Consider the following 21,040-nt stretch of genomic DNA (forward strand, 5'->3'; position numbering starts at 1 on the left):
AACCTCTTGTGTTTTTGCTAGGACTGCATACAACTTCAATGATGTAACATTCCTCTAGAGAACTTAAATGTCAAGTTTGGGACAAAATAGTCTGCAGCACAAGCTCCTCTGTGCTTTGCAGTGTCTGCACATCTGTTTGCTGCCACACGTGTAAGAAATGAACACATGTGGCTCAGTTAGGATTGCCAAACATCTCTGATTGTGAAAGGCGACATTTACTTTAGAAGGACATCTAGGTCTCAGTGGTCTCCTCAGTGCTTGAACAGAACCATAAATGCATTAACAATTTTTAGGAAATGTAACTCAGTTTTTCCCCCTTAAAAAAGTGGCTGTCACCCTTGCAGATTATCCTTCTTCATGCACGTTTGTATTTGTGACCTCCCTTGCAGCATTGGCAATGAACAGCAAGAACTAACAAAAGGTCATTGTCACACAGACCTAGGTCTGAATCTCAGTCCTTCTTTTACTGGTCTAAGGTTTTTACTGAACTTCTCTGAATTTCAGTTTCCTCATCTGTAAACTATAGAACCTAATTCATGGGATTTGGGTGAGGATAAAATAAAGGAATAGGTACAAAATTTAGGGATCATGGTTAACACAGGCTCCATAAATATTCACTTAACAAATAATTGCCAAGGAAATACCAGGCACATATATAGAAAATGGATTTTTTAAAAATACAAATACAAATATATCAATATAGTTGTTGGAGAATATAAAATCACAAATACTTTCTTTTTCCCTTTTGATTCTAATTTTCTGTTTCTTCCAGAAATTTCATTTGAAAATAAAATAAAATTTTGCCATGGTCTGAGACTGAGGACACCATGTTACTGACAGTAGCAAGAAATCTCAGCATACAGAGGTTGACATCAATATTCGTTTCAGTTCACTCTGAAGAAATCAGATATATTCTCTTGAAGTTTAATATATATTTTTAAAGATTTGATTTGTTTATTTGAAACAGGGAGAATGAACACAGCGGGCGAGAGGGGCAGAGGAAGGGGGAAGAAGCAGACTTCCTGCTGAGCAGAGAGCCTGACACTGGGCTCCATCCCAGGACCCCGGGATCATGACCTGAGCTGAAGGCAGGTACTTAACCGACTGAGACACCAAGACACCCCTTTTAAAGTTTTATATTAAATTCATTTTAGCAACCAATTTTATTTCTCCAGTTAATTCTGTGAACTTATTTCCACTGGCCCAGCCACTCACAGTCTCTGAGACTAATTTTCTTTAAGTGTAATGATGTTGAGTATGTCAGTGGAAAAAAAAGTGGCTAAGTATAAAGGACAAAAGAGCTTAAGTTGGTGCACTGAAAACACTGAGCTTGGAAAGATGCTTCTAGCACAGTCTAAGGAAACTCTGAGGCTGTAATTTTAAATAGTCCAAACCTTTTAGTGAGCGGTGTTCTAAGATGAAGACTATTTTACCTGGCAACACCCCTGTGCAGGGATTGTCAGTCTATCCGGCAACACTTGCTTTTCTTGTAATTGGTAACCTTTCAGATGCATCTGGTCTCTTCACTAGGAAATCCACTCATAGCACCTGCTGTAGCACCCTGTGAATACCAGCTATTCTTGGCATGAATTTTACTATACTATGATTAAAACAACCCTTACATAGATGGGTCTTTTATAGGTAGATGTAGCTAACATAAGGTAATGAGCTGGAAAATGTGAACACAAGTACAGTTTCCAGCCAGGTGACCCCTCTGAGGAAGAAAAAATTATGAAACAGGACACTCTGAACCATATTTAGGCATCCTCTTCTGTAATTAGTCCAGTGTAATTTATTGAACACTAGTAAGTGCTTAAAAATTCTTCATTAGTGGAATCATTGATTCTGGCTTCTGTAGGTCAAGTCCACGTGGGTCACTTCTTCCCACAAAACCTTAAACAGCTGACAAGTGTAGTGATAGGTATTTAAAACTAAGTTTCAAGGTCCTCATGACTCAGTTGGTTAAGCATCTGCCTTCAGCACGGGTCATGATCCCGGGGCCCTGGGATCCAGCCTAGCATGTTGGGCTCCCTGCTCCCTCTGCCCCTTTCCATTACCTGCTTCTCCCTCTCTCTCTCTCTACCCCTCCAGCCCACTCATGCTCTCTCTCTCAAATCAATAAATAAAGTCTTTAAACTAAGGTTCAAAGACATAACAGGTGTAGCAAATGTGGTAAGCTAGCAGTGAATCTGCAAAAAAAAAAAAAAAAAAAAAAAGCATAAGTTAGATTGCACTAAATTGGATGATAAACAGCAAGTCACCTACTTTTTATCCTTTTCCCCTTGTCCCTTCCATTCTAAATCTCATTTATGAACTTTGTAACCCAGCAGAGAGCTGGGAGCTGAATTTGGATAGATGCTTTCAGTGGCAATTTCAGTCAGCAAAAGGTCCAAGTCAAGGCAGCTCTCCTCGCACTGCTTCTCATACTTTTCTCTGCTCTCAGTGATTTTTAATGGTTACCAGTGTTTTCTCCCCCCACGCCACCCCCCGCCCTGCAGTTGCAACTGTGACTGTCATTTCCCAGTAGAACTCTCTGTACATCTGATGCCCTTTAACATCCTCAGTTTTCAGAGCGCTTGGATGGCTCAGTCAGTTAAGCTCCTGGCTCTTGGTTTTGGCTCAGGTCATGGTCTGGGGTGTCTTGGGATTGAACCAAGTTGAGCTCAGCATGTACTCCGATTCTCTCCTTCCCCCTCTGCCCCAGTCCTTCTGTTCCTCCTTCTGCCCCTCTCCCTCTTCCCTGCTATCCACTTGCATTCTCTCTCTCTCTCTAACAAACAAATAAAATATCTTTAAAAATAAATAAATAATAAAATGCTCAGTGTAGCCCTAGGTCCCTTTGAAACCAGAATGCTCAGTGTGACCATTCTTATAGGGCAGTTTATAACATTTATTACATTCTCTAATCATTCACTGGAAACCTATAACATTATAAGTACTTCAGATACAGTAGTGATTAGATGGGATATCTGTGACAGGAAGCATACAGTAGGGTAAGGAGAGGCACTCGCTCTATGAAGTTCTCTAACCATGTTGAGCATTCCCTCTACTAGCATCTGGAAGTTAACCTATACATCATGTTCTTTTTGGAATCTTACACACCCTGGAAGCTGATTACACTGCCCTGGACTCCATGTTCCCCTAGAGGGGTTGCCATGACTACTGATGCTGCCAGGATGCTCAAGCCTCAGAGATCCAGTGTGAAGTCATTCACTCTATCCAGGTCCAAACCCAGGTCACCAGAGGAGATGGTAATTCTTCTTCATGGACCTCAGGATACATGGCATATATAGAAAAGAAAATGCTGATGTATCTTTGATTTTCTCTTAGTTTCCTAAGATAGTTGTACAAAATGAACTAATGACTTTTCAAAACAGAGGGGCACTTACCCTGTGTTTCAGTCTTCTCCATGAGTCCTACCCAATGCACCCAAAAATAAAGGATTGTGAAAGAAAATTCACTAGTTTTTCTCTCTGTTGCTTGGCAATTTACATATTTGAACACAGACAAATAAAGTGGAGAGGGAATATTATCCAACTCTGTGTTTAATCCTATTTCAATGGGTTTAATATAGATTCTATAACTTAAACTTGGATTACTTGGGTTAAAGTAATGCTATTACCAATTGTTGCTCCATATAAACAAAGCTAATACATAGTTGTGCTGTCATATCTCTCATCTTCTTCTAAACCTTTTAATAATTTATAAAATTAATTTGCATATTCAGAAGCAAAGACATAAATCTAAATATATGATATATTAAGACATTTCTTCATGGAGTACCAAAATAATTCCTTTCATATTACATTGTATATCACTGATTATCATTCTAGTTTTGTTTGTTTGCAATATATAGTTCTATTGTTTAAATGCATTGTTTATTTTACAGAAGGTGATAGATGATAGATAAATGATAGCTATTGACATACACATAATTCTATATTCTGCAGAGCATATTTATGTATATCATTTTCTATAGTAATAAATCCAAGAAAGACATCCTAAGTACGAGAGCCTACATTATGCTAACATCAAAAAGCAATAAAATAAAACTTTCCAAAGCTTTCAGCTTTGGAACTCTGAATGTGGTCAACTAAAAATGATTTCCTGTTTCCAGAAAGTTTTTTTTTTTTTCTTCAACAGAAAATCCTCTCTCTGGAAGTATCAGATGTCCTCATAGTTATTTGATACTACTACCCAGAAGAATCTGGGAGAAAAAGAAAAGAAAGAACTTGGGAAAAGCCAACAGAGCACAGGAAACCCCTTTTGGAATTTCAAAGGCAGTGAAATGTGGAATAAGTTAGCTATGCCAAGACGTTTTATATAGAAAGCCTGAAAAACTGAGTAAAAAAAAAAAGGAACATTCATATGAAGAACTATATAGCCATTATGCTTATAGCTTCATATTATATAAATTAACCTAAAAAAAGAGAATACAATTAAAACCACTTATAAAAGACATTTAGGAAATATTTTAGTATATATAAATGGATGGATATCTAGAATGCACAGGGAACTCTGGAGTAGCCACTCAAATATATTCCTAAAATGCTACAGCTGGTACTGTTGCAGCTTTTCCTAAATTTTTTACACCAAAGGTAGTTGTATTAAGATTCTCTGGAGAAACGGATCCAATGGGATGTGTACACACACAAAACAGGAGATTTATTATGAAGAATTGGCTCACATGATTATGAAGGTTAAGAAGTCCCATGGTCTGCTGTCTGAGAGCTGGAGACCCAAGAAAGCCAGAGATGTAATTCAGTCTGAATCTAAAGGCCTGCGACTCAGAGGAGCCAGGGGTGTAAATCTGAGTCAAAAGGTAGAAGATATGAGATATCCCAGCTCAGCAGTGAGGCAGGAAAAAAGAGAGAGATGTTTTATTCAGGCTTTTGGTGGATTGAATGAGTCCCACCCACCCTGGGGAGGGGAATCTATTTTACTGAGTCTGTTGATTCAAATGAAAATCTCATCCAAAAACACCCTCCCAAGTATACCCAGAAATAATGTTTAATCTGGATACTCCATGGTCAGTCAAATTGACATATAAAATTAACCATCACAGTGGTTAATTATTTGTTAATATTTGCCCAAGGAAAAGATAGTAAATAATTTTAGAGAATAAAATCTTTTATGACATTACCAGTTGGCCTCGTCTCTTGACATGCCATTTTTTATTGCTATTACAAATAAGTAGGAGAGGAGACTTCCAAGGCAAATATCCATATGACAACCTCATAACCCAAAATGAAGCAGAGGAAATTATGCCTCTTGGCCAACAATGGGTGTTTTTGTGCACCTAATCGCAATCTTGCTGAAAATGAAAATACAGAATTCTTGTTCTTTTCAAGCTAATAATTAATTATAAGAAAAAGTGGCTATTGATTTGGAAAGAAAATGGCAACTATAGATAAATTTTAAGCGGATACACTAGTACTTTTTGGATATCTGGTATTCCATCTGAGATTAAAACATAAGTTGAGGGCAGCCCTGGGTGGCTCAGCGGTTTAGCACTGCCTTTAGCCCAGGGCGTGATCCTGGAGACCCAGGATCGAGTCCCACTTCAGGCTCCCTGCATGGAGCCTGCTTCTCCCCCTGCCTATGTCTCTGCCTCTCTTTCTTTCTCTGTGTCTCTCATGAATAAATAAATAAAATCTTTAAAAAAAAAACATAAGTTGAGACATTGCCTACGAAAGAAGAGTTAACCAAAACTAATATATATGTCAATGTAAAGCACGTTACAGGGTATGTAAACACCCTATAGTTGTTCAATAAAGTTTGAGGTTTTATTTTTTAGTTATTTATATTTTAAATATTTTTATTTATTTATTTTTGAGAGACAAAGATAGCACAAACAGCGAGAAGAGGGAGAAGCAGGCTCCTTGTTGAGCAGGGAGCTCGATGTGGAACTCGATCCCAGGACCCTGGGATCATGACCTGAGCCGAAGACAGACACTTAAATGACTGAGCCGCCCAGGTGCCCATGTTTGGGGATTTATAGACTGAGTTTGAACTCTGTCTAAAGACTACTCGATACCATATCATATATTGGAAAGTTGCTAAGAGAGTGGATCTTAAAAGTTCTCATCACAATAAAAAAAAAAAAACTAACTATGAAAGATGATGCATATTTAACTTAATGTGGCAATCATTTCACGATGCATACATATATTTTTTCCTTATGAAAGGTTTTAATGAATTATGAGCCATAGCCATTACAGACTTTAAGCCTTAATATTTCTTTCCTATGTAGAACCAGATAATGGAAACAGCCTATGTCATGTATGACAGAAGACAATGGTATGAATAAGAGTAATAGTAATGTTTATCTACACATCTGCAAGCTTCACTAAAGTTAAGAACCGAGGAGAATACTGCGGTGTCCCAAGTCAATATAGTAAATCTAATTACACATTCTTCTATCCTCATAGCTTCCGTTGCAATATAACAAATACTACTTTGCTTTTATTATGATGTGATATACCTACAGCTTATACCCTCTTATATGTCAATATCTCAATAAAACTGGAAAAAATAAAATCCTTGTGGAAAGGGGGGGGGGGAAAGACTATTCAGTGCTTTGCTAACAGTTTACACATAATTTACATATTTACTTGCTATTTTTGAATATATTTACTTCTTTAAGAAGAATTTTATTTTGGAAAAGAAGTGTGGGAAAAGAGTAGTGAGGGTGCCTTTGCTGTACTCTACATTAAATATATAATTTTAATAATTTAAAAACTGCATAACTGACACTATAATAGAAGGAAATTAGTGTAAAATACTAGAGGACCCACAAGTAACTGAGTATGTATGAGAATCTCATATATGGTATGGGTGCCATTACAAATGACTAAGAAAGGTAAGTTTATTTGGTAAGTGAGCTAGCCAATCACTTGAGGAAAAAAAAGGATACTTACCTCATGCCATGTAGCAAAATAAATTACAAATGTACCAAAATTTAAATACAAAAAAAATTAAATAAATAAATAATACAAAAAATCAGAATCCTAAAATACTACAAGAGATATAATGGGTATGTGATTTTAGGTGAGAAATAGTACTTTTAATCTTAAGTAATATATTTATGAAAATTAGCCATACTTTCCAAAACAGACACAAATTTAGTGAGAAGAGTAGCATTGTTTTACATTTTTGCAAATCTCTTTAATGTCTGGCTTAATAGAAAACATCTGGATTCTCATATCGGCCTCTGCATTCATCTGTGGTGATATCATATGTCATGTAGCTTCTGGAAAACTCCACTGTAAACTTGCGAAAGAATAAAAGTGAAAAGGCAGATATATCTTGGTATTATTATGAAAATAGTTTTGACCTTTTAGTCCTCCAGAAGGGGTCTCCGGGACACTAAAGGGATTCTGAATCAGACTTTGAGAACAACTGTTACAGAGTAATGTTAATTTTTAAATTGATTATATCTCTAAGGGGTCATTTCATTTGCATCGCTATGGAAAAGACTCCTCTGCATTACCTGTAGTCTCCTGCAAGTTTTCAGTTTGCTATCCCTATGGAGTTGCAAAATAGCCTAGGCAATCAAGGAATACACTCTTCAAGATCCATATCTCCTAAAAGGTCTAAAAGGACACCTTATTTCTTCTGCCCATTTGTCAATCTATCCTCCCCCTGAACACTTTGCATCACCAACCTCTGCTACATTAAATATGCTTATATGCAAAATTCATGAGTTAGGGAAATTTCCGGATGGTAATAAAACGAGAAGGAAAGAAAACTGAACTGCTTCCAACATAGTTAATGCGGTTACTCTTTATACTCCCACACTCAGATGCTCACTAAATGCCTTCCTTCTGAATCCTCTTTTCTTTCAGAGGAAGTTCTTCTTCATCTTCTTACTTCAATCCTTTACCCCGTGTTTGGGAAATCTTACTACTTTCTTCAACAGGCAGAAATTTCTCTTTTTGGACTTTTTTATGTCTAACCACTTAAATGGCATCTCTAACTCTGGTCATCTTTATGAGAATATCTTTTGTTCAGGAAGTTGAGATGCATTCTCAATTCATGATTAAAAGTAAATATGATTGTTTCAATTCAGTTTTAGTCCAGAAGAAAATATGGTTTCTTTTCACACTTGATCGTTTAGTAGGTAATGCTCATCCAGGTGAGCACTAAGATTATAAAACCAAATCTGAAAGCCCAAAGTACATGAATGCAGATATAGTGAAAAATGAAAGTCTATTTTTAATCTTTACTTTGCCCGTTCTTTTTAGAACATTGGCTCCACTATAAGTATCTTAAGAACCATTTGACCTTTACATGCCCCAACTGAGTGTTATATCATTCTGAAGACATCATTTTAAAGATGAGTGCAGTAGCCTTAGTTTCCCTCCTAAGAAGTAGCAGCTCCAATTAAATTATTTGATTTCCCTTTCTAAGAGTATGTTCTTGAAAAGGGAGAAAACATAGTAGGGCTAGGCTCCAGTTTATATATAATAAATGCACTAAACTTACACCAACAATGTCAATATGAATAAGATTGGGCAGTCCAGACATTTGAAAATTTACCAACATTGTGCTACCCCATTTTGTCGTTTTTATTATGGTAGGGAGGACAAGTCAGTGCCTATTCTCACTACCAATAATCTTAGGAAGCTATTAATCCTAAATTTGACTTTGAGATTATAGGAACCCACTCTTCCTTCATATTCTCATTATAAAACCAGAGTCATGAGGATGTCCAAGTGTGATTCAAGAAATAAGAAATGAGCTAACTTTGACCACAAGGAGCAGACTTTAATGAATTCTACAATAAAATCCCTCCTCCTCCTTCTCCTCCTCTTCTTCTTCCTTCTTTAATCCTAAATCTGACCTTGAGATTATAGGAACCCACTCTTCCTTCATATTCTCATTATAAAACCAGAGTTATGAGGATGTCCAAGTGTGATTAGAGAAGACTCTTCCTTCTTTTTTTTTGTTTCATGAATAGAAGGAGAAATGGCAGCAATATGAAGCTTCTACTCTGAATAAGAATTGGCAAGTTCTGACCCGTGATTAAATCTGACCCTCTGTCAGCTTTTATTTTTTTAAGATTTATTTATTTATTTGACACAGAAAGAGAAAGACAAAACTCAAGTAGGGGAAGCAACAGAGGGAGAAGGAGAAGCAGACTCTCTGCTGAGCAGGGAGCCCAACACTGGTCTCCATCCCAGGACCCCGGGACTAGGACCTGAACCTAAGGGAGACGCTTAACTGACTGAGCCACCCAGGCACCCCTCCGCCTGGTTTTGTACAGCCCATGAGCTAAGAATATTTTTATGTTTTTAAATGGTTGAGATTAACTCAAAAGAATAGTATTTCATGACACATGAAATTCAAATGTCAGTATTCATAAATAAAATAAAATTGGAAAACAGCCACATTCGTTTGTTTATGTATCATGTGTTGTTGCTTTCATGCTATATTGGCAAAGCTAAATAGTTACAAGGGAGACCTTATATGACACCCTCATCACTTCACATTCCTTCTCAGTGCACTGAAAATCACAGTGTTGTAATTATAACTCAACAGCATTTCAAATGTCATGCATATTGCTGTACCACAGGATAATTTTTTATAAATTACCTGCATGTACCTCTCATGTCAACATAAGAGAAAAAGAGAAAATTGGACTTTGAAAGTTATGTTTTTAAGGTACAGTAGAGTATGGGTTATTTATTATTGCATTAGATAGTGAGTGATGGTGTTTATCATGTAGTGTGACACTACTATACTGAAAGAGTACAGTATACATCAATATTATCTGACTAAACATACTAGACAACATTTCAATGAAAAACAATGATCAGAAAAATTAGAAAATTTAATGTGGAATATTTTATCTGAACCAAATTTTTTCACAGAAAATAAGAAATGAAAAAAGACTGTGACCAAAGTGAGTATTCAGATTGCTGACTTGTTAGCCAAGTCAGAGTAGGCACTTGCAAATGGTGTATTAATTAGATTGTATTTTAAAAAAAATAATTAGATTGTATTTGATTGTGGCAGTTGAAGAAATGCACCTAGAGAAAATAAATCTGTTTCAGCCTTTTGGTGAGAATATTCCTTCAAAGAGTTGAAGATACAGGAAGCAACTTCAATACTCAGTTGAAAAATAAAGGAAATGATTTTCAGTGGTTTCCCTTGGTTCCTGATGAATTAACAGGTATCACCAATACTCAGTTGTTATTCATTTGAGGAATCAATACTGAGTCTGACACGACTAAAGAATTGGGGTCTGTGAACCTCCTGTGTGGGATATTATAGGAAAGAATATTTTCTTTCCAAACTGAAAAGTCACTCATTCAGTACAATCTGCAGTGGAATCTGCTGAGATATGTTACACTTAATGGTGGAAATAAATATGTGTGGAGCAGGAAGTGGCTTCTTCGGACAAATTCACCAAGCTTGTGAAATTTCTCAAACAAGAACTGCCCTAGATCTGTGTTTTCAATACTAAATAGCTTTGGAAGTTAGCTTTTGCTGTGGCCTTGATAATATCTCTTAATCAATTAAATCTAAAATTTCAAGGCAATACAGAGTTTATATGTGAAACATACTGCAGTGAAGTCATTTTGACAACTAATGTTTTCTTGAATCACAAATAATTTTAAGCTGCTTATACACATCATGTGCTGGCAAAAGTTAAAACAAGAGTCAAGATTTCTCTCTCCATACAAATTTGCAGCACGTGTATTTTTTGAGCTCAAACTACAGCTCTAGCAGCACTTTTTAGACCTCAATGCAAGTGGAGAGGAAACTTTATTATTTCAAAATACATTTAACTCTGCAACTGAAAATCTTTCACCTACCCTTCAGTTGGAAGTGATTAATCTGAAATGTAATGACATGCTAAAAGGCAAACATCAAAAGAAGAATCTAATAGAATTTTGTTAATGTATTTCAAGTTTTAAATATGATTAAAATCATATGCTAGTGGATTGATAACAGTATTTGGCAGTACTATCTCTGTGAAAAGACATTCTGAAAGATGAAATACATAAAATCTCATTACAGATACCATTAACAGATGAATATTTGCCATTGATTTTGATGATAGGGAATACTAACTTTGAACTCCATTTAACCGAAATGCTACACTCCTCCCCCCAAAAACAGAATTCCATTCTTTTCATTTGCAGTCCTGTGTCACAAAATATTACTTTGTAGTTCTCAAAATAATTTGTCTACTCTAGTATGAAATCATTATTATTATTATATTTTCATTTATCAATACAGAACTGTAGACTTTATCTTATTTTATTTTATAAGATAATATCCCTAATATTTTCTCTTAGCCCATAAATCTAAAAATATTTATTATCTGGATCCTTACAAAAGTAGTTTGCTGACTTCTGACCTAAGTGAAGTAAATTTAAATTCTGGTTCCATTAGCAGAATCCAGGGGGACCTGACGACAAAGAAGGTGTTGGAAGCCACAGACCATTGAATTTGGGATGGTCACTTGTCTTGAGAACTACAAGGAGAGAGATTGCTTCAAGACTCATAGCTAAGATTTTCTTCTCCCAAAAGAGAGCAGAGGCTAGCAGAAGGATGGATTCTCCTGTAGTCAGAATTAGCCAGAGATTTTTGAGAATCTTTGGCCACAAGACCCTTAGGGAAGATTGGAACAAAGTCAGATTTTTAGACTTGCACGAATAAAGAAATGTGACATTATTTTGCTTCCCAAAACTGCTAACACAAGACACTGACTATACATACATAGAAAAAATTCTGAAGGGTGCCCATCAACATGTTCCATAGGTTTCTCTGGGTCAGGGGGTTACAAGTTTTTCTACTTTTTTTTTTTTCTAATCCTTTTCCCCCTGATATTTCAACAGTAGATACTTTGGTGTTTTACTTTTTTACTTGTCTCTTATCTTTTTTCCCTGATGTTTCAATAGTAACTATATTTTATTTAAAATTCATACTTTTAGGATCCCTGGGTGGCGCAGTGGTTTAGCGCCTGCCTTTCGCCCAGGGCGCGATCCTGGAGACCCACGATCGAATCCCACGTCGGGCTCCCGGTGCATGGAGCCTGCTTCTCCCTCTGCCTGTGTCTCTGCCTCTCTCTCCCTCTCTCTCTCTGTGACTATTATAAATAAATTTAAAAAAAAATAAAAATAAAATAAAATTCATACTTTTAAACTTATTTCATTTTAAAGATATTTTCTTGTTTACTAATGTACCAAAGTCATCCTGGGAGAGGACAAATGTTTGCTATTTATTTTCAGATGACTTACAAGAAAAATATATTGTAGTTGAAAGAAAAGAAGATCTCTAGGCTAGCTATCCTGTTTTCTCTGAAAACATGTTCCTGCATTTTATTTCTTCAAGAAAACAAGATTTTGAAATATTAAAGTAATGTCCACTTAAAAACTTGGAAATAATGTTCTTAGGTAACTAAATATGCCCATATCATCAGCAAAGAATAAAAGGCACTATTGTTGCTAAAAGAAATCTGAGATTGCTTTATCCAGAAAAAAAAAAAAAAGTATATGTAAGGCAGTCTAAAAAAAAAAAAAGGAATTAACAGGCTTCTTGTCATGACATGAAAAACAAGAAAATTTTTTATAGAATGCAAATTTACTTTTGTGTACATTGGTAAAAATTGTCTTATATTTTAAAAATCCAATCCATTTACATGATCTCAGCTTGTTCACATCCTTGTAAGTTATGAATTCCTCTTAGATTATGATTTCACAATGTGCCAAATGCCTCACATGCTAAGACAATCATGTGCATGTAACTATGAGCCTGAGAAAGCATCAGGTTCTGAAAGAAATCAGTTGTCCTAGAGCCAAGGAAATCATACTGTCATGCTTCAGGATATTGAGACACTATCATTTTTCCTTCCAATGACTTTGTCTCCATAGAGTTATATATTTATAGGAAACTGTATGTTTGCTCTAAACAGATGTTTGTGTTTGTTTACTCTGTTGACATAGAGAACACTTAGAAATTTTGAATAATTTCAGTGTTAAGAGATGACATTGACCAATAGTGAGTAGCATTAAAGCATACTGTAGGTGCCTAATAAATAGCATGTATAAAGTCACAAATTTACTTTTTCTGAAACTAAGGTCCATTCTTCTTGTTTTCTTATTAGCTTCCAGTATTTTCAGAAAGAAATAAAAAAGGACTAGAGAAAATCAGAACAGAGACTATTAAAATAGTTTTTCACTTCATTTCCCCACATCTTAGAAAGGACTAAAGTCTTTATCAGACCAGTGTGAGAAGATTATGTCCTGTCTGAATGTAACCAGGCCAGGAAAATAACCACTTTCTGCTTAGTACTTGTTCGCAACTTCATAATCAAAAAGATGATATTTACCATTCCTAAGCTTTTCAAAGATTTGGAGGATAAAGGAAAACTTTTATAATAATCTCTTTAGAATAGATTTTCATGTGAAGGAAAGAGAGAATCACCAGTTTTCTCTTTGTCAGCATACCTCTGTGAGGTACATTAGGATTAAGTCTGCTCTAATCACCAGTTGTTGGCTGACAAAGGTGGGCTTTGAACTAATGAGTTCAAACATGGAGTTTGCTCATGTATGAAAAAAGAGAAAACAAGATCAAGTCAAAGTTAGTCTTTATCACTTGTCTGGCAATCAATTGTGGGCCTTCTGTGGAAAACCGTTTAACATACAAAATATCTACCTTGATATATTTTATAGAAACCCAAGGTGTGCATCGAAAACACCTGTCTTTGTTTAGCTGCTTGGTTTCCTAAGTTTTAAAAGTAGATCACTTTTTTTTTAAGTATATATATTTTTATCACATCTGATGTCATTATCCTACAATTAAGTCTTTCCTTTCTGTTATAAGGTACAATATAAAATCATGTAGTTGTCACAGAAAGGCTTTCTGAGGATAAGAAAAACATGCCAAATACTATTCACTTATTAAATAATTTTCTATACTTCATAAATACCTACGGACAGCTTATCCAATTATTTCCTGTAAGGGTAACTTTTAGAATATGAAGTTTAAATAGTCATTTACATTAAATAGTAAAGAGAAGGTTATCAATCTTAAGTAGCGTCAGCTTCCAATTGAACTTTAAGGTCAATTTGCCATAGTGGGAGCAGCCTTCCCCAGGTAGCATGAGAGACAAGGCTGTGAGTGGGGAACATAGAGGATAGGAGGCCCAGGAGAAGGAATCCCTTTTCTAAGGTGCATTTTGTTCAGTGTAGTCAAGGGGAGAGGGGTACAAAGCTGATAATCTGGACCCCTTGTTGTTGCTTTTTTTAAAAGATTTTTAAATTTATTTATTCATGAGACAGAGAGAGAGGTAGAGACATAAGTGGAAGAAGAAGCAGGGTCCCCGAAGGGAGCTTGATACAGAACTCGATCCAAGGACCCTGAGATGAGGACTTGAGCCAAAGGCAGACACTCAACCACTGAGCCACCCAGGTGCCCCATCTGGATCCCTCATAGTAGAAATTTGATGGGCAAAGTTCTTCTCAAAACTGGAATTGGTAAAGGCTTCTTTTATCTCTTCCTATATCTAATCAGTTACTAACTTCTGGTATTTTTACCTTAAAAATTACTCTAGGACACACTGAATAAATATATAACTGTATTAATACATGATGAATGAATAAATAAATGAAGGAAGGAAGGGATGAGGCACATCAATGAAAGCTTTTGAATCCTTATCTCTCGGGTGAGATGCGACATCCTCATTTCTGGGAGATCTGTCCAAACACAACAATGTACCAGTTGGTGAGTGGGCCCAGCAATCAGTGTACAATTCTGGAAAAGGGGAATGGTTTGAATCAGGCTTGGTATTGAGGTCTTCATCTGATGAACAGGAAGATACTTAGGAAAACTAGGACAGAAAAGAATGTTGAAACTCACAAACTAGTTAGTAAACACAATTTATCTCTGGCACACAAAGCATCCTGTCTTGTTGATGACATGATTTCATTTTAAGTACTACCCCCTGGTGAACTGAGCTTCCTAAAATACTTGTTGATCTACCATGATAATCTCTGTTGGTCTGTGTGTGGTCTCTAGAGGATAGAGTGGAAGGAAGTTTGGAGAAGGAAGAGGCAGGAAACATAAGGTAGAAACCAACCAAATCAATCCAATGTCAACCACTCTTCTTGTTTTACAATATCTTAGACTGTATTTTTTAATTATTATGCCATTATTATAATTATATTTTATAATTTATTAAACTTCTATGAAATTTATGTTGGCATCATTAAAACCTTTTTCTTTTTCTTTTCTTTCTTTCTTTCTTTTTTTTTTTTTGACATACAACTAATTTGTTGACCATTTAACCACACAAAAACTGCTGAGGGGCTGTCCTTTTTTAAAGTTCTTGAATTACCTTCCACTCAGCTGAAAGTGAGAAGAAATTATGGGAGGTGAAAAGTTAAGGGGTTTGGATAACTCAGATATACAACGAAGCATTTGGGTGCTTGTCAAGTTCAAGCCCCTTTTTAGTTTTTTATAATATTAGTTATAGAAAAATGTTCAGCTGCCAGGCAGGGCCTGGATATCTTTCATATTTCCATCAGCTGGAAATTAGAAAAAGAAATGCATTCCATATGAAACACATTATTGAAAGACAAATTATGTAGAAATAGTTTCTCAAATGTTATCTATTTTATATAGGAAGTACCTCTAAGAAAGGCAAAGCAAGTTTTGTTGACAGGGGAGGGGATTTGGGACACCTAATCTGACATGCATGATAATGTTCATTTTGGTTTATTCCACAGCCATGTGCTTTGCTAAAACTCTGCTTACCTTGATTTGGGGTTTCTCATCTTTTCCTTTTCCTGGCTTGGCTTTAGCTTTTAAACTAAAAATAAAAATAAATGAAAGCAGAGAACAATTTTTACAAGCAAGTGTCTTACAAGAAATAACTGTAGTCTCATAAAGTTTTATCTTTTTTGATTTGTTGCAATTTGAGATGTAATAAAAACGTAAGGCAAGGTTTAACATCATGTCCCTAAGTCTAAATATAGTACTTTCCTAACTACCTTCATCAATGGAACTCACGAACTTTTAAATTTGAGTATGCCAAGATTTTTAGTGCCGCCAGCATATGCTAGGATTCTCCTTACAGGTTTTTCAGAGGGATAGAGACTGCACGTAGGAAAGTTGGCATCACTTCTATTGTTACCACATTAGATAATGTGTGACAGTGTCTAATTTTTCAACAAAAACCGTTTCAACAGATACCAGATTTGAAGATAATCTACTAAAATGTAAAGTTCAATATTCTGTATCAGATAAATTATACACAAAATTTTGACTTAAAAAGGTATAACATTTTAGCTTCAAATATATTTTATAAGCTAAGATTTAAACATATTTGGGTACTTCATATCAGATAATATAAAACAGTATACCGAGTTTGAATTTTTCCAAGTAAACATGTACTCTGCAAACACTAAACTAACAAGATCATGTTCTCTTTCCTCCAAATGTATTATGTTTTTAAATCAAAGACTTATTTTAAAAAAATAATACTCTTTCTCATGTGGAGGGAAAATTTGTAATCATTCTTATGTGGCAATACTAGGACAGTAATATTAGAAATCTTAACATGTCAGCCTAATGTTTAGTGATTTTGTAAAAGTTCTATGCAGTATCTACTTCACAAACATTTCTGTAAAGAGACTAATTTTTAAATCGAAAAAATCTTCCTTGTATATTAGGGAGAAATTGAATGGCCTATGAAACTTGTTAGGTCTTACGAAACTAGCAGTTTCTTGGCTAACAAACAATATGCCACTCCAGGCCATTCCTTCCAACTGACTCACTAAGTCAGAGGCAAAGCATGGCGTCTAAATGCCAATGAAGACATGGCCCTTATTTTCATGATACAGTTTCATATTTTGGATATTCTCATTCTAGTGAAAATCAAATCATGTCTATTTATCACAATCTGGGAGTTCCTTGTGTGTAAATACTGCATCTTATTTCCCTTTGTATCTCCCCAGGCATCTCTATAGCAGCAGGGGCTAATCCAGTGTTTACTGAATTGAGTTAATCTAAGGTGGGCTATTTTCCTCTTCTAGTAATTGTGACTTCTACACTGTTGGGTTTGAGTTTTTTGTTTTTTGTTTTGTTTTGTTTTGTTTTTTTGGTGTGTCCCTGGGTTAGACCATCACTCACTGATTTTTGCCCTACTTAACAGGAGCAGCTTACTAATAAAAAGTTGCGTCTTCGATTTTCAGGCTGAAGTAAATAAACAGCAAAATTTTGGAAAATGCCAGGAAGGGGTAGGAGGCAGCAGGAATGTGCTGTCAGGGATTTTTCTGTCCACTGGGGGATTTGGTGCAGTGGAAGAAAACACAGGTTTAAAAGTAAAATGAGATCATTTTCGAACTCCTGACATTTTCCAGAAGTGGCAGCTTTTTACTGAGCTTCGGTTTATCATCTGTGAAATGGGAAGAACAAGGTTTAACCTTTGGAATGTCAAGAAGAGAAAATAAGATGTTACATGTAAAGCATTCAGGATAACACCAAACACAAAAATGGTCACTATTAAAATTTGAATCAGAAGGATTATGGTGTGACAACATAAGAAATTTCTTTTTAGGACACATTCCTAGATAGAAATGACTCAAACTGTGAAAAAGATTTTGAAGTGCTTCCTCTTAATTCAACAATATATGAAGAAGGCTGACCTCATCCAGAGAATTCACCTGCCAATGAGGAGACAGCCAAGTGCTCCAGCATTACAGAGGGCAACTCCCTGCCCCTCCCTGGGTTGGCAGTCTGTGTTGGAGGCTACATATCTGACAAACATGGTAGAAACAAGCAGCATCCTTTAGGATCAATCAATAAGGCTAAGAGTCCTTAGCAATCTCTATGATAAGACAAAGAATCACACATTGGCTTGTAAAACAAAATCCAACCATAAAAGAAAATGATACCGTATCAACAAAAATGAAAAGACAGACAATGGAAGTTGAATACTAAACTAAAGGAAATCTTAAAGTATAATTAAATATTAAAGGCATCTCACTTCTGGGAGGTGGAACTTAATCTCCTCCTCTACCCCATGGTAAATGTGAGCTGCACTTAATGATTTACTTCCAAGTAATAGGATATGGAAAGATGGGCAGTAATTTTACAGCAGAAAAAACTGACAAAAACTACTTCAGCCAGGTGATAAAGGTTAACACCGCCAATGAGAACTCAAGTCAATAGCACATAACCCTGACAAAATGTAATAAAGAAGGGCAGTTCACCTCTGTGTACTCTTGCCTGAAACTCATAAGTCCAGTCTAACCATAAGAAAAACCTCAGACATACTCAACTTGAGTGGAAGTCTACAAAATACTTTATTACTGTTTCTTAGAGCTGTCAATCGCTTCTTGGCCTTTTGGCTAAGATCAAGTGTAGTATCTTAGAGCTGTCGAGATTGTAAAAAACAAGGAAAGAATGAGAAACTGTCACAGACTAGGGAACACAACTAAGTATCATGTCTTATGTTGGATGAGATCCTGGAAGAGAAAAAGGACATTAGTGAAAACACTTGTGAAATCTGAATAAATCCTAAGGTTTACTTAGTAGAAATGTACCAGTGTTGGTTTCTTAGTGTGGCCGATGTATTCTGGTAACATAAGATTTTAAAAATAGGAAAAACTGCAGGAGGGATATTATTTCTACAATTTTTTAAATAAATCTAAAACTATTCTAATTTTTTAAAAGATTGTTTTAAAAGAGGAAAAATATTTATCAATCAGTTTTTTTCATATGTTGAAAATTTTGCAATCCATAATTGTTTATGACTGTCATGGCAAACATGAAGAGAGAGTAGTATCAAGTTATAGGAAGCTAAACCTTAGAAATACAAATAGTGGAAGACTTTAACACTCCTTTCACAGGTTTGATCTCAAATAGGCAAAACTAAAGATGAAGATAATTATAATAAAATACTTAATGCAGTTGAATTAGAGTACCATATCCATATTAAGGTCCGCACAATAGTTAATCATATATAAGGACTTAAAGAAAACTATATAGTCCCAAAATTTGGGAGTGAACAGACCAAAGTAGTTGGCTATAATAAAATTATACCACATACACAAAAATGAATGACAAACCACCAAAAGCACAAAAAAACATTTTTCAGGTTTTGTTTGTTTGTTTAGGGGGAGTGGTAAAGGGAGAGGGAGAGAGAGAATTTTAACCAGATTTCACATCCGATGCAAGGCTCAATCTCACAACCCTGAGATCACAACCTAAGCAGGAGTCAAGAGTGGGATGATTAATTGACTGAGCCCTCCTGGTGCCCCATTTTTCACATTTTAAAATATTCTCTGATGAAAAAATAAATAAATAAAATAAAATAAAATAAAATAAAATAAAATATTCTCTGATGAAAAAAAGATAAAAGTATCAAACACTTGATACACAGGTTATTTTGAAAATAAAAACAATAGGAGCTTTGTATATCAAAACTTAGACGATGTGGCCAGAGGAGCACTTAAACAAGAATTCTATTTTAATTATACAATGTTTTTAATATTGAAAAGAGACTGAAAGAATGCAAATGTATTCAATTCAAAGTCAGGGGGGAAATAAAAAATAAATCCTAGGAAAGAAAGATATATATATATATATATATATATATATATATATATATATATATATACAGAAATCCAGCATTTGAAAATTAGGAGATAGTAGAATTAATAAACAAACTCAGGATGTGAATCTTTAAGGAAAAAATGTAAATGTAAAGATAATTTTACTTAAAAAGTAAGGTGAAAACAGAAAATTAGAAATGAAGAGAGGGACAAACAATGAAATATGAGCAATTACTATAGAGATCTTTATGGGTGCAAACAGCTCAATATAATGAAAGATTTTCTACACAACACAAGTTACTTAAATTCACTTAAATAGCCATGTTATAATGTGAACAATCTATAAATTTGCTGCATAGAATATCAGTAGGTTTCCTATATGTGATTCCACCTTTCCTTCTGTGCTGTACTAAGCCTGAGGTTCTAGGACTAAGTGTCTGACATGAAGGTGAGTGGGGCTGGTCTTTGCCTATGGTCATGGACCAAAGAAGACCTGGACCTAAATAGTTGCTGGCACAGGTGCTCTCTGAAGTACCAAGTCCATGAGAACAAAAACTGGGTGCAAATAAAAGAGTATATGATATATAAAAGATAAAATGGAGCTGAGATTTAGCTTGGCTAAGCCAAGAAAGATGGTCAAGGAGAGACCAACCCACGGGTAAAGTATGAGCTATTAACAGCTCAAGCCAATTCACAACTGGAGGTCACTATCAGTTAAAAGGTAATTTTCATAAATTATTTTAATTCAAGGAAAAATCTCAAGGGCAAGAAATAGATTTTTCTAAATTGATGTTTCAAAGAAGAACAGAGAAAATATAGCTTACATCTTTAGCTTGCAAACACCACAATACATCCAACTGGGTTAAATGTGTGTATGCATAAATGAATACATGTGCATGCACATACAATAATAGGAGAGCACTTAAATGAATATCTGACATGATTCTCTAAGCATTAAAGCGATAAATTAACAAAAGATCCATATGCTCGTTATGTACATTTTGATGTCTGCATTCATATACATTCAATAAGTATTTGAGTCCTTACTGATTGCCAGGCACTTAGAAATACAAAGATAAGCAAAAACACATAAAGCCCTGCCTTCATAGAGTTTATAATCTAGTGTGTATAGGAAGGTCGGGGGAAGAGAAGTATCAAATATGAATTAAAGAATTATAGAACAAATATAAAATTAAAATTATGATAGGATAGTTCAAGGAGTGCATGCTTCTGTGATAGGATAAAATACGGGGATTTGATCTAAATTGTGAGCTCAAGAAAGGCCTTCCCAGAGAAGCAGTGATTGAACTGATCTCTGAAAGATGAGGAGGAAATATGTCAGTGAACTAGGAATAGTCCCTAAGAATATATTCAGCCCTTCCTTTGCTCTTACTATGCCCACTCTTTTTTTTGGGGGGGGGGATTTGGCTCGATTTATTGATCATATTTACATCTATTGCGTTAGT

General features: G+C 35.3%; 1 pseudogene; it reads left to right on the forward strand.

Annotated features, from left to right (window-relative positions):
• The first annotated feature begins 18,348 nt into the window (after positions 1–18,348).
• On the forward strand, positions 18,349–18,436 carry LOC112922785 (U2 spliceosomal RNA; annotated as a pseudogene).
• The last annotated feature ends 2,604 nt before the right edge of the window (positions 18,437–21,040 follow it).

This window comes from Vulpes vulpes, chromosome 1 (assembly GCF_048418805.1).
Source record: "Vulpes vulpes isolate BD-2025 chromosome 1, VulVul3, whole genome shotgun sequence".
NCBI lineage: Eukaryota > Metazoa > Chordata > Mammalia > Carnivora > Canidae > Vulpes > Vulpes vulpes.